The following is a 16,385-nucleotide window of genomic DNA, read 5'->3' as shown; positions in this document are numbered from 1 at the left end:
AACTAATATACAAAAAAAATACAAAATGAACATCAAACACATTTTAAAACCATATGATTACATTGGAACGCAACCATTACCTACACGGTAACAAACATAACTAATGTACAAACCAGATGTTGAGGACAGGGGGAGGACATGTTGTGTTGTTTAGTGGGTCAGTTTAGTACTTCGCTAAAACGGATAACAGCTGTTGTCGTCATCATCACAAGAGGTTTGAACCCACAGATATAGATAAATAGTTCAACCTAGAGATGTAGTATCTTAATTTGATCACCCTGCTGCAGGATAACTTTCCTGCAATGCAGGACATTTAAAACGTGTAGTGTATTTTATGTTTAAAAAGGCTTCTGAAGTTTGTAATGTTTTATTATTTATTGCTTATGAATTTGGACCAAAGCCTCTGGTGCTCTTGGTGGTTCGTACTTTGAACGAGGCCCAGTAGAATTTCAACAAGAGTTCGAGATGGAGGAGAGGAGAGGCCAAGTTTGATTGAAGCTGTGGGTCAGTGTGGCGTTTTTCTCTCTCTCTCTTTGCAATAACAACAATTAGCCTGAAATTCCACGGATATAATAAGTACAACCGAAATGCTTAAAATATTTAATCCTGAAACTTTAGCCTGATTCCAGATCTGTTTGTGCTGTCTAGCCAACTCCTATGGTCATACATGAAAACACAAACAGTTCTGGGATCAGTCTAAAGTGTCAGACTGCTGAGCTGCCAGAAAGGGATTTGCATCCGTTATGAAATGTGTCACTAGAGGGACTACTAGACTGATTCCAGATCTGTTTGTGCTGTCCAGCCAACTCCTATGGTCATACATGAAAACACAAACTGATCTGAGATCCGTCTAGTAGTCCCTCTAGTGACACATTTCATAACTGATGCAAATCCCTTTCTGGCAGCTCAGCAGCATTTTGAGGAAAACCATGAACCTGTCTTTTCTAAAAATCATTAGACTTCCTTATTATGCGTCTAATTTGTGCTGTGATAGCGAACACACTCTCTAACGCCCATGTGCTCCTGTCAACACATTTCATCATTTCTTCCTTTTCTGGCCAAAGATCTGAAACTTAAACAAGGACTATATCTATCTATTCTGTTGTGAAATATAAACATTATTATATTGTCTTAGTATGAGTCAGATTTTTATTGTGATAGCAAACACAAGCTCACTAGGCTAATCATTCCCACATGCTGTTATGTTTTCTCCCATTTCTCCATCATCTTCACTTAATAATTTCCCTTTTCTGGCCAAAGACTATATCTGAGTAAACATTGGTTACATTTATCTATTGTGAAATATATATAAACAATTCCAGAAAAGTAAGTGTGGAAGCATGTAAATCATGTCCTGTTACTCCCTTGTAGCCTACCAGTAAGGCTTCAGTGTGGGCGGCAATGTTTGAGGTCAAATTACTGCACTTTTGACCTCAAAGGTTGCACAAATTACATTTTAGATTCAAATGAGAGAAAAGGAAACCTGAGCTGACGCCACAGTTGTTTCTCCTCCATTTGGTTACACAGGAGATCATGTAGAGATGATCCTCTCCAGTAAGTATATAGTATTATCCTCCTGACCTACCTTATCATTTAACAAACAAGACAAACAGCCATTAAACACTACTTCAACTTTGTGTTACTTTTTATACCATGCCATCCATTGGCCTAGATCAGGGTTGCCCAACCCTGTTCCTGGAGAGCTACCCTCCTGTAGGTTTTCGCTCCAACCGCAGGTGTTACTAACCTGATTCATCTTATCAACCTGCTAATTATTAGAATCAGGTGTGCTAGATTAGAGTTGGAGCAAAAACCTACAGGACGGTAGCTCTCCAGGAACAGGGTTGGGCAGTCCTAGCCTAGATATATAAATACTTACTTTGTAAAAGACTTATGTCAAAATAATAACATTATGATTATTTTCTTATCTACCTATTTTCCTTTTAAATCACGTGTCAAACTCATTCCACGGAGGGCCGAGTGTCTGTGGGTTTTCATTCCTCCCTTGGACTTGATTGATTAATTAAGGTCACTAATTAGTAAGGAACTCCCCTCACCTGGTTGCCTAGGTCTTAATTGAAAGGAAAAAATAAAAACCAGCAGACACTCGGCCCTCAATTGGAATGAGTTTGACACCCCTGGTTTAAGTCAATTAACAATGGCAATCAGTAATTTAATCCCAGTCCATAGACAATGAGGCCTACAGCAGTATGAGAGAAGCCGTAATCCTGTTGATCCAGTGGAAGCCTGTATGGCTTTGAGGTCTGTGTCTGCAGAATCACTGTGTCTGCATTATCACTGTCTGCAGTATCACTGTCTGCAGTATCACTTATCTCCTTCTGCATAAATCAGACCTGATTTAGATCCTGTACTAGGACGCACACACACACACACACACACACACACACACACACACACACACACACACACACACACACACACACACACACACACACACACACACACACACACAGCTAACCTCTTTCCACTGTTGAGACCACAGATTATGGGTCTGAAGGAGGGGGGGCATGAGAGGAGGACAGTCAAAGGTGCAAAGTGTGTGTGTGTGTGTGTGCATGTGTGTGGGTTGAAGCTGACAGTCAAAGCTGAAACAGGGGAGTGATTGGGAGGTCAATAGCCCCAGCTCATCCCTCTATCCTTCCATCCCAAAATTCCTATTTTCCGTTCATCTCTCCATCCGAAGAAAACCACTGTCTGGTACACCGCACGCACATAAAAATATTAGGGGCTCTGAAATAAGAAAACATCCCTTCCTCCCCCTTTCCTTCCACAACTCTGTCCCCCAGTTGGAAAGCCAATGTGGGGCTTGTGGGTTTGGACGGGGTGGGATAAGCGGAGCTTGGAACATGGAATGCCAGCGCCTCAGAGAGAATAATAACTGATTGATATTGGTGACATGCCACCAGGCCGTTTGTGAAGTGTTGATATTGATTAGGAATAACAGAGACAGTATTGCAACAGCACAGTGTGGTGGTGGCAGTGTCATGGGAGGCATGAAGAGAGAGAGAGAGAGAGAGAGAGAGAGAGAGAGAGAGAGAGAGAGAGAGAGAGAGAGAGAGAGAGAGAGAGAGAGAGACAGCATGGTCAACAAACCAGTGGAATGATGAAGACTAAATAATATCTGAATTCGTCACAGCAATCCTGGATAATATAGCAAACTTGTCTTTAAAAAGTTGACTGATTTGTTGCTTTACTCATGGATTGACCTGTAGTCTTTATAGCGATGTGATTGTTTTAGAAAGTAGGCACGTGATCAATCGATACAGAGCCCGTGGCATCAATAAGTTACTGGTGTGTGTTTTCCTTTCTCTAATTGTTCCTACTGGCAGTTGCCTTCCCTCCTGAGACATACAGTACATTGACCTATAGGTGGGTTGATAACGCTCCACCAGTCACTGAAGATGAGTGTGACTGTGACTTGTAATAATGGGGCGGCAGGTAGCTTAGTGGTTAAGAGCGTTGTGCCAGTAACCGAAAGGTCGCTGGTTCTAATCCCCGAGCCGACTAAGTGAAATATCTGTCGATGTGACCTTGAGCAAGGCACTAAACCCTAATTGCTCCTGTAAGTCGCTCTGGATAAGAGCGTCTGCTAAATAATGTAAATGTAATAAGTAACTCCATCCTCAAGAACAGAACTTATCCAACGTGAACAAGGACCAAACAAGCTTTTGGTTTAGCTGTTAAGGTCCCATATAAACCAGGCATCGTTTGATGAGCTTCAGTGACCTTTACTTTCAGTTTAACAGCCATTTAAGATGTACTAAAGAAAGGATTTGGACTACCTCTTATGCATCTGCATAGAAATCTAATATACCTCCTTTTGTAATAACCTATTTTTTATTTTAACCTACAAAGCTTTAATACTATAAAAGTTTAATTTATTCATGTGTGCATTTGTTCATGTATGCACTGGCAAAGTGCAGAATATGTATTGTATAACTTAAACAAAGAACCACTTTAATGAATATTGCTTTTTATTTAGCTTTTACAGATTTCCAGGACCCTTTTAGCAAAGAAGAGAAACCTTTCTAAATGTCCTCCTCTTCACTAAAGCACCGAAGTGCACCAATATCACACTTCCACTCTATGTTTTATAAAGTCACTGACTGGCTCTTTATCTTTCCAGACTAAACCGATGACAGCTTTCCACATACTTCCATAGTTTCTAATGGCCACCATCTTCCTCAAACATTGGTTCATTATTGTTGGCCATCTTGGCCCTCGTCTAACAAAACAAACTCTCTCTCTCTCTCTCTCTCTCTCTCTCTCTCTCTCTCTCTCTCTCTCTCTCTCTCTCTCTCTCTCTCTCTCTCTCTCTCTCTCTCTCTCTCTCTCTCTCTCTCTCTCTCTCTCTCTCTCTCTCTCTCTCTCTCTCTCTCTCTCTCTCTCTCTCTCTCTCTCTCTCTCTCTCTCTCTCTCCTCTGTGAGAACTTGATTCTCATAATGTTTACTGTTCACACTGAACGGTTTGGCTCATGATATGGCAGTAACCAATATTGTTTTACCTTTCTTGGCCCCATGCGTTAGCCCGCAGCAGACCTGGGTTCAAATACTATTCAAAATCATTTCAAATACTGCAGCTGGACTTGATTGAGATTGCCTGACGCAATGGAACCAAAAGGATAGTGCAAACCCCGCCCATCTTGTACTTCAGGCAGGCTAAGCAAATGCTCAAAGTTTTTGAAAGATTTAAAATAGTATTTGAACCCAGATCTGGCTGCCATTGCTTAAAAATCCTTCACAGATTACCTATTGGCTATTACACGTTGTTAATGTGTGGATCGGCATGCCAGCAGAAAGAGACTTGGAAGTGGAACATGGTCAGAATGTAGGACAAGAATTGGAGTTTAAAGAAAAAACATTTTATTTGTCTTTCTCTGCAGTCTTGAGATATGTTCCTTCCCCATTCGGGAAGACAGCCCAGAAGTGGGAAATACATTAAGAATAGATTGCAAATCTGCCTTCGCAGCAGAGATAAGAGTGAATTGCTTTTGCAGTAAAAGTCAGGGGGGTGCGTTGATGCATGACACCCCCACCACTATACCTCAGGGTCGTGCCGTGATTTAATTCACCATCGGTGGCTTTGCTGACGTTGGTAAGAACAACATTGGTGTTAACGGTCTGTGGGAGGTAGGAGGTGGTAGTGACTAATGAATGCCCTGTACACACACACACACACACACACACACACGCACACGCACACAAACACACACACACACACACACACACACACACACACACACACACACACACACACACACACACACACACACACACACACACACACACACACACACACACACACACACACACACACACACACACACACACACACACACACACACACACACACATACGCTGTCAAGGGATATAAAGGAAGAGGAAGCAGTGATTCATGTGGACCTGCAGAACAGAGAAATGTAAGAACCGAAAGCTGCCTGCTAGCAGAGTCAACATACAGCTAATTAATGACTGATGCCATGGTACCAACACACATAGAAACACACACACACACACAGGTCTGCACATGCCCTACACTACACTAGATGCACGGCGCGCACACACACAATATTACACACACACACACTTGCAGGCATGCACATAGGTGATAGAGAGCAAATGTAGTATAGACTCAAATATAGTATAGACTCAAATATAGTATAGACTCAAATATAGTATAGACTAAAATGTAGTATAAACTCAAATATAGTATAGACTCAAATATAGTATAGACTCAAATATAGTATAGACTCAAATATAGTATAGACTCAAATATAGTATAGACTCAAATATAATATATTATAGACTCAAATATAGTATAGACTCAAATATAGTATAAACTCAAATATAGTATAGACTCAAATATAGTATGGACTCAAATATAGTATAGACTCAAATATAGTATAAACTCATATATAGTATAGACTCAAATATAGTATAGACTCAAATGTATTATAGACTCAAATATAGTATAAACTCAAATATAGTATAGACTCAAATATAATATAGTATAGACTCAAATATAGTATAGACTCAAATATAGTATAAACTCAAATATAGTATAGACTCAAATATAGTATAGACTCAAATATAGTATAGACTCAAATGTATTATAGACTCAAATATAGTATAAACTCAATTATAAACTGGGGGGTTCGAGCCCTGAATGCTGATTGGCAGACAGCCGTGGTATACCACGGGTATGACAAAACATTTATTTTTACTGCTCGAATTAAGTTGGTAACCAGTTTATAATAGCAATAAGGCACCTTGGGGGTTTGTGATATATGGCCAATATACCACGGCTAAGGGCTGTGTCCAGGCACTCCGCTTTGCATCGTGCGTAAGAACAGCCATTAGCCATGGTATATTGGCCATATACCACATCTCCTCGGCCCTTATTGCTTAATTATCTGTAAGGCCATGCTCCATGGGGAGACAAACAAGACAGCTCTCAGACATCAATGCAGAATTATTATTGAAATAAGCCCCTGCGAGTATCTTATGAAAACAAACTTACTGAACCTGGCCTGAAACGACCACGACACACACGCGCACACACACACAAACACACACAAACACAGGAACCATTAGCCAAGAACACTCTGAGAGCCAGACGATATCTAACGTGTCCTGAATCCGAGATGAACGGTTATTGTATAAAACTGCAGGGCAGAAATTTGATGATGAGAATTAGAGCTCAGAGGTAGAAGGAGATGTAATGAGATAGTTACAGATGTAGGATCCTAATTTGATCACCCTGTTGTTGCAGGACATTTCCTGCACTGCAGGAAATGCAAACTTGTAGTGCTTTCGAGGTTTAAAAAGGGTTCTAAAATTTGTAATTTCCAATTAAACATTTCTGACTTAATTTGCCCTAACTAAAAATTTATCAACCCCTACATAAATGTCAATTAATTATAATCCACAAAATAATTCATATTTCCTGTTGCTGAAGGATTATTTTCCTGTTGTAGCAAACTGGCTCAAATGAAGAGCCTACATCTGTAGTGTCATTCAGTTGTTCTCAACCTGTGGTACTAATGTCACAAGGGGATGCTTAGGAAGACTCATAAGAACATGGGCCTAATGATCAGTTGCACATGAGGGGGCACTTTGGGCAGAGGAAATGTGATTGGGGGTTCAGTACCAAAAAGGTTGAAAACCACTAGCACAGTCTGCTCAACAACTTAACTGTGAATTGAAATCATTGTGCATTCAACTATCGATAATATTTTTCAAAACTCATTTATCTTTTCCTTTGCCCCATTAGAAAGCCATTTGTTTGAATGACCACTATACTTGAGATGAATGACCACCATACTTGAAATGAATACCCACTAAAAATCTATTCATGATTTTAAAAAATCGATCTGAACATAGTTTTTCTCAATGGCTGATCATAATGACAGATGAAGTTACAGATGTAGGATCTTAATTTGTCCAGTTTCTCACAGCAGGAAAATAATCCTGCAGCAACAGGAAATGTGAATTATTTTGTGGATTATAATTAATGGACATTTATGTTAGGGCAAATTAAGTCAGAAATGTTTAATTGGAAATTACAAATTTTAGAAGCCTTTTTAAACCTCGAAAGCACTACAAGTTTGCATTTCCTGCAGTGAGAAATTAGGATCTGACACCTGTAGCATATTGTGGGACTGTCTGTGCTCAACACCACTGATCTGTCTCTGAAATTGAACCCTGTTTGCAAAATGAGTCTACAGTGGCGTGCCAGAGACAGTGTTTGCCTCAGTTTGACAGTAATCAGTGTTGAGTTGAGCCCTAATGGTAGACATGTGTCTATTGGTTCTCTTGTTGATTTACATTTAAGTCATTTAGCAGACGCTCTTATCCAGAGCGACTTCCAGGAGCAATTAGGGTTAAGTGCCTTGCTTAAGGGCACATCGACAGATTTTTCACCTAGTCGGCTTGGGGATTAGAACCAGCGACCTTTCGGTTACTGGCACAACGCTCTTACCCACTAAGCTACCTGCCGCCCCTGATTTGACACAAACGTGTCCTGGTTTCACTTAGTTATATCCAGTTTAGGACTTAAACTGCATTATGTGGATGGATTGACTAACAATGTCCTCTGATTATCTCCATTTGATGTGATTGTATAGTCCAGTTTCACTGTATGTACAAGTGGGTAACCTGTGCTGGTGTGAGGTGTGAAATGGAAATGTGTTTTTTGCATATCCCATTCCCCCTGAGACACCCTCGGAGATTGGGGTCACGGCCAGGGATCAGCCATTATTGATGGCGACCCTGGAGCAATTAGGGTTAATTACCTTGCTCAAGGGCAGAATTACAGATTTTTACTGGCCCAATGCTCCTAACCGCCAGGCTACCTGCCACTAAATCACAAACAGAGAGAGATCTATCACTAGATTTATTTGACAATACTCCTCTATGCTTTCTGATACCCCCAACATGTTTTGGTGAGATATTTAGGCTATGCTCAGATCCCCAGATCCATTGGAATAAAGCATCTGAACTGATGACCGAAACTGATGATCTTTTAAAGTTCCTGAATTCCCGTGAATAAACACAGTAAAATGTCTCACACCCTGTCTAAGAATGTGTCTACGAATTCTGTAAGGATTGCCGGAGTACAATAACATTGGCAAGCTAGTGACTTGAAGATGATGTCCTCTTGTAGCCTACCACTGACAATGATGTGGCTTTAATACCAGTGCCAGTAGTGCAATAAATCATACTTCCCTACACTTGATCCACTTCACCAGCTGTACTTGGAATTGAGTGGCAATTTCCCTCACAAATAGTTTGAACATGATAGTAGATCCAGGCAATGGGTTGTATCAGAATTGGTGGCTGCAGGCTAAGTGTATCATGTGGCAACCTGGTCTCAGACCATTTAGTATTACAATGTACGTAAAAACCAAGATACTCTGTTTAGTATGATATGTTACGTTTCATATGGTATGTATGGATATCCATCACCCATATCGTATGATATGTTGCAAATTACGATTCATATTAAATGATGTTACGAATTTGCTAAATGTATTATATGTTACGAATTCTAGCTAGGTGGCTAACGTTAGCTAGCTTGCTAACGTTAGCAAGGCTAGGTGTTAGGGTTAGGGGTTAGGGTTAAGTTTAGGAGTTAGGTTAAAGGGTTAAGGTTAGGGGAAGGGTTAGCTAAAAGGGTTAAGTTTAGGGTTAGGATTAGGGGAAGGGTTAGCTAACATTATAAGTAGTTGCAAAGTAGCTTAAAAATAGTAAGTCGTTGAAAAGTTGCTAATTCGCTAAAATGCTAAAGTTGTCCGTGAAGAGATTCGAACTCGCAACATTATTATTATTTTTGTTGTTGTCATTTAGCAGACGCTCTTATCCAGAGCGACTTACAGTTAGTGAGTGCATACATTTTCATACTGGCCCCCCGTGGGAAACGAACCCACAACCCTGGCGTTGCAAGCGCCATGCTCTACCAACTGAACTACATAAACCTTTGGTTTATGCTGCCACCCATCCACCCCGACCAATCACTTTCCTTTCGTTTTTGCCTTAAGTAACCATCTATCTTATGTAACCATACCAAACATAACACATCATACTTTTATTTTTATTTAACCTTTATTTAATTCACTAAATGGCGCGTCTCAGCTTTACGTATAGAATAATACGAAATGCTCTGAGACCAGGTTGCATGTGGATGCAGGCAATGGTCCATGTCATCACACAGAGATGAGAACACATAGCTCACTATCCTCCACCACTTCCAAGTTCAAGCAGTAACACACGTCTCTTAGGACACTCCTTTGAACATGTTCAAAATAGCCCCCCCCCCCCCCATCTCTCTCAATATTTATCATGCTGTGTTGAGCTTACCCCAGCCCACGTTCATTCTCTCTCTCTCAATATTTATCATGCAGTGTTGAGCTTACCTCAGCCCACGTTCATTCTCTCTTTCTCTCTCTCGCTCTCTCTCAATTCAATTCAATTCAAAGTGGCTTTATTGGCAAGGGAAACATGTTAACGTTGCCAAATTAAGTGAAAAACACAAAAACCAAACAATAACAAAAACCAACAAAGTGAATTAAACAAAACAATCAGACATTGACAGTAAACATTACACACAATGTTTACATTACACACAATGTTTAAAAAAAATAAACATTACACACACATTACACACTCACTTCTCTATTCGTTTTTCTCTCTCTCTCTCTGTCTGATTAAAACTGGCATCAACAGAAAGCTGGAATTGGAGTGGGCCCTTTGTAACAGAGTATAACTCACTGAACAATACGACAATCGGGTAATAAAAGCTATACTGTGCAAGTATAACTGTCAAAGTTTGACATTGTCATTAATTTGGGACGTGATTGTAAATGATCCTATTAGGATACTGGCCAAATAGACATTGTAGTGTATCTTGTTTTAATGGATGAGGACTGACTATTATCGGTTAAAGGTTTCAGTGATTAAAATCTTCAAAAGACTTGGCTCACACAAGCGCCTTGTTGTTTATGTTAGCTGATACAATAATCAGTATGGAAACCCCATCGAGGGCTCCAGCAGCAGTTCTCAAACACTCAAAGTAGATCCCCATGATAGAATAATATTACTTGAATGTAATACTACCATTAACAATAATAATCATAGTACTGTACAATCAGAGATGCTTCAGATTGTTTGCTGTGTTAAGGGATCTTTATTTCAGAAAGTCTTTGATTATAAGAATGACATGTCTTCTGCTGCTGGGTTGTGGTGTGTGTGTTCACTGCTTGTCTCTTACATTTACATTTTAGTCATTTAGCAGACGCTCTTATCCAGAGCGACTTACAGTTAGTGAGTGCATACATTTTATTTTTTATTTTTTTCATACTGGCCCCCCGTGGGAATCGAACCCACAACCATGGCGTTGCAAACGCCATGCTCTACCAACTGAGCTACACGGGGCCATGACTCCCTTCATCTACTCCATAGACACAGACAGTGGTTATCTGCCCTCTCCTCAACCCTCTTGGACCCTCCTGATACAGGATCAAAGCTGAATCATCACTGTGCTAAAAAAAACTAGTGCTGTCCAGGGACCTAGCCTGGCTAAACCAGACTGAACGCTGCTCTCACTCACTAGCGGGGGAGTTCAGACTGGTTTAACCAGGCTAGGGTCCAAGCCAAGGCATTGCCCCACTGAACTGGAAATCACTGTGTCTGTGGTTTTATTAGGTTACATATGGAAATCATGTATTATTACACCATAGTCATGGTTACTGTTACTATCATTAAGGTCACATCTCCTGGCATATCGAATATGTAAATATATACTGTATGTCTGCAATTTCTATAAATAAATATAGAAGTGAATGAACTTTATCTAATTGAGCTTTCTCTAAATTATTCATGATTTATGATTTTTCTCTCATTTAGTCTCAAAGATCAGTGTCTCTTATCATTTCAAATGAGAGTTGAATTAGAGTTGAATTAAGGATCATTTTACCCAGAATAGTACTAACCTTTTTGATACAGGGGTTAGCGTAGTTGTTGTTGGACGTTGTTTTCCAAAGGACATTGTGGAGCCACGTTTATAATCGGCAACGATGTAATGTGATATTAAGATCTACCAGCACTTTGTCTTACATTTTAACTATATTTTTGACTAAAATGGTTCAAAAGTGAATGCGCTTTTTACATTGATTTTATGTTTTTATTTTGAGACTTTAATGTTTGTAAAACTGTTTCAAAATATTTACAAAATCAACCAAGTATAATTGGGCAAGCTTTAGGTCTGGCTCTCATAACATTGTTTGATACATTTTTGGCATTTTCGACAATACATACTTTTTTACTTTTGCTATACATCTTTTTCTTTCTTTCTTTCTTTGTTTCTTTCTTTCTTTCTTTCTTTCTTTCTTTCTTTCTTTCTTTCTTTCTTTCTTTCTTTCTTTCTTTCTTTCTTTCTTTCTTTCTTTCTTTCTCCCCCTTTTTCTTTTTTTACTTATTTTTACAATGGTGCAAATAAATATACTTCTGAACTCTCTTTTTATTGATATTTTTATTGATTCTGGGCTCCATATCTCAAGGCACCGTGTTCAGTCTAATCCAGTCCAGGTATTTATAAATTCCTCTGTCTTTATTGATTAACCTTTGCAGACTTGCCATAGTGTTTTATTTGTAAACCACTAACACGTCCATGTAGGTAGCCCTGGTAGAGAGAGGCACCAGTCAGATGAACAAATACTGGACTAATGTGTAAGGAAAAAATATGGAGATGACATTAGTGATAACAAGATGGAAAGGCAGTAATACTGTAACAAGAACACATACATTGCCTATAGAAAGTCTACACCCACTGGAACATTGTGTTGTGTTAAAGTGGGATTGAAATAGATTTAATTGATCTACACAAAATATTCCATAATGTCAAATTGAAAAGAAAATTAGACTATTTTTACAAATTAATAAAAATTCTATAGCTAAAATATAGTTGTTGCAAAGATATTCACCCCTTTGTTTAGGCAAGACAAAATTAGTTAAGAAGTCAAATTTGGCCTAACAAATCACATAAGTGAAATGGTGCTTCAGTCAAGTATTGAATTTCAAGCACAGATTCAACTACAAAGACCAGGAAGCTTTTCGGAAGCCTCATAAAGAAGGGCAGTGATTGGTAGATGGGTAACAATAATAAATCAGACATTGAATATCTCTTTAAGCATGGTCAAGTTAATAATTAAGCTGTGGATTATGTATTAAACTACCCAGACACATCAAATATGCAGTCATCCTTCTGAACTGAGCTGCAGGGCAGGTAGGAAACTGCTTAGGGATGTCACCTTGAGGCCATTGGTGATTTTAAAACAGCTACAGAGTTCAATGGCTGTGATGGGTGAACATTTGACAGAGTGAAAAGAATAATAAAATATACAGAATACAAATATTCCAAAACATGCATCTGTATGCAACAAGGCACTAAAGTAATATTGTACGGCAAAGGACTGAACTTCATGGCCAAAATGCAAAGCGTTATGTTTGGGACAAATCCAACACAAAACATCACTGAGTAAGTGCCTCCTTATTTTCAAGCATGGTGGTGGCTGCATCATGGTATGTGTATGCTTGACATCGGCAAAGACCGGGGAGTTTTTCAGGATCAAAAGTAATGGGATGGTGCTAAGCACAGGCAAAATCCTAGAAGAAAACCTGCTTCAGTCTGCTTTACACCAGACACTGGGAAAGGAATTCACCTTTCAGCACCTACAACACAAGGCTAAATCTACACTGGAGATGTTTACAAAGAAGACATTGAGTGTTCCTGGGTGGCCAAGTTACTGTTTGCTTGAAAATCTATCTAGCCATGATCCTCAACACCTTGATAGAATTTTGAAAAGAATAATGGGCAAATATTGCACAATACATGCATGCAAAGCACTTATGAGACTTACATCGGCAAAGACTGGGGAGTCACGCCCTGACTCAGGGGACTCGTATATGTTGAGTCAGGGTGTGTATATTCTTTGTTGTGTATATTCTATGTGGTATCTATGTTGGCCGGTGTGGTTCCCAATCAGAGGCAGCTGGCGCTCGTTGTCTCTGATTGGGGATCATACTTAGGCAGCCGATTGGCACTGTTTAGTTGTGGGATCTTGTTCCGTGTAAGGTTTGTTATTTGTGCAACCTTTGGACTTTTCGTTTTGTTTGTTGTTTTGTCGTGTGTTTATATGTTAAATAAACATGTACGCATATCACGCTGCGCCTTGGTCTGACCCGTCCTTGAACGAACGTGACACCCAGAAAGACTCACAGGTGGAATTGCTGCCAAAGATGCTTCTAACATGTATTGACTCAGGGGGGTGAATACTTATCTGATCAAGTGCTTTATTTTTCATTAATAAAATAAATAAATATTAATGTTATTCCGCTTTGACATTACAGAGTATTTTGTTGTATATAAAATGGCAATTCAATACATTTTTTGTAACACAATAACATTTGAAGAAAGTGTAGACTTTCTATAGGCACTGTACATACAAGCAGGCAAGCGAGAGAGAAAGTGGGAGAGAGAGAGAGAGAGAGAGAGAGAGAGAGAGAGAGAGAGAGACAGAGAGCATTCATGCCTGCATGCTTGCACTCATGCTTGTGCAAGTCCGTGTCAGGTGTGTCTCTGTGTCTGTCTCTGTACTATAACAACCATGTTGCAGGTTGCCAGGCCGACGCTCCTTGGCTTCCTGGGACAGTGTAAACCTAAAACACATGGCTTGGCTTAGAGTCACCTGGCTCTTCACTGGGATGGCATAGAGTCACCTGGCTCTTCACTGGGATGGCATAGACTGGATGTGGGATGGGCACCGCCACAACTAGAACAGTGTTCTTCTTGGCCGCGTACAGTGATTTCGGAAAGTATTCAGACCCCTTAACCTTTTCCACATGTTGTTACATTACAGCCTTATTCTAAAATGGATTAAATAAAAACATTTCCTCATCAATCTACACACAATACCGCCTAATGACAAAGCGAAAACAGCTTTTTATAATTTTTTGCACAATGAGCTAATATTCCCTGTTAGTGTTCCATACCATTAGCATTCCCCATCATGAGATGTTCATGCAGTAGAGTTAAGGGGGAGGGTATTGTGTTGAACAAGCCCAGTGGTTTCAATGAACGTGTGCGTAGCTTCTCACATAGCTTATCACATAAAGTACAGTTCAGGGTTGGGGGTCAATTCCATTTCAATTTAATCAATTCAGGAGATAAATTGAAAGTTTACTTTATGGATTGACTGAATTGAAATGGAATTGACCCCAACACTGAACTGCATCATATGGGAGAAGCTATTGAACAATGGCATTGGGAAATGATAGGCCTATGTGATTCCATGCACTCTTGCACACATCCTGAGCTAAGGAAGGCTGTGTGAAGCATATGGACTGAACTAGACGTTACTCTCTACCAGATGCAGACTGACAGTCAGTTGCTTAGTAGCGTAGAGGGGAAGACAGGACTGGGTGGTTCTCTGCAGCTGCATCCTCCATGATCAGCCAAGAACTCTGTATGGGCTGGGGGGTTATTTACCATCACACAGTCCCAAAAAAGAAAGAGAGAAATAACGATTAATTGCAAGAGAAAATAAAAAACAAGCATGTTAGACTGTTGCATAAATCTCTGGTCTGATGAAACCAAGATTGAACTCTTTGGCCTGAATGCCAAGCGTCATGTCTGGAGGAAATCTGGCACCATCCCTACGGTGAAGCATGGGTGTGGCAGCATCATGCTGTGGGGATGTTTTTCAGCGGCAGGAACTCGGAGATTAGTCAGGATCGAGAAGAAAACCTGCTCCAGAGCTCTCAAGACCTCAGACTGGGGGCGAAGGTTCACCTTCCAACAGGACAACGACCCTAAGCACACAGCCAAGACAACGCAGGAGTGGCTTCGGGACAAGTCTCTGAATGTCCTTGAGTGGCTCAGCCAGAGCCTCTGGAGAGACCTGAAAATAGCTGTGAAGCGACGCTCCCCATCCAACCTGACAGAGCTGGAGTGGATCTGCAGAGAAGAATGGGTGAAACTCCCTAAATACAGGTGTGCCATACCCAAGAAGACTCAAGGCTGTAATCGCTGCCAAAGGTGCTTCAACAAAGTACTGAGTAAAGGGTCTGAATACTTATGTAAATGTGATATTTCCGTTTTTTATATATTTTTATGAATTTGCTAAAATTGCTAACAACTTTTTCACTTTGTCATCATGGGGTATTGTGTGTAGATTGATGTGGGACAATTTAATCCATTTTAGAATAAGGCTGTGAAGTAACAAAATGTGGAAAAAGTCAAGGGGTCTGAATACTTTCCGAATGCACTGTACATGTACTGCAGTGGAGGCTGCTGAGGGGAGGACAGCTCATAATAATAGCTGGAATGGATTTATTCCGTTCCATCCATTACTATGAGCCGTCCTCCCCTCAGCAGCCTCCATTGATGTACTCTTAGTGTAATGTGGTCGCTGGTCTACTTTTCTGTGTGTTTTTCCATATGTCTATTGGCAGTTCAGCTATGGCTATGTTCCAATGTCCATACTAGCATACCACCTAGAAAGCATGCCCAATACATGATTAATTCTAGGTAATAAGCTAGTGTAGTGTAGTGTAGTGTAGTATAGTGTAGTGTAGTGTAGTGTAGTGTAGTGTGTAGTGTAGTGTAGTGTGTAGTGCAGTGTGTAGTGTGTAGTGTAGTGTAGTGTAGTGTGTAGTGTATAGTGTAGTGTGGTGTAGTGTAGTGTGTAGTGTGTGGTGTAGTGTGTAGTGTAGTGTAGTGTAGTGTAGTGTGTAGTGTATAGTGTAGTGTGTAGTGCAGTGAGTAGTGTAGTATAGTGTAGTGCAGGGGTGTCAAACGTCCGGCCCAT

This window comes from Coregonus lavaretus (genome assembly GCF_964263955.1).
Source record: "Coregonus lavaretus genome assembly, contig: HAP1_SCAFFOLD_224, whole genome shotgun sequence".
Lineage (NCBI taxonomy): Eukaryota > Metazoa > Chordata > Actinopteri > Salmoniformes > Salmonidae > Coregonus > Coregonus lavaretus.
The sequence above is the reverse complement of the archived record's forward strand: the minus strand, read 5'-3'. Positions refer to the sequence as shown.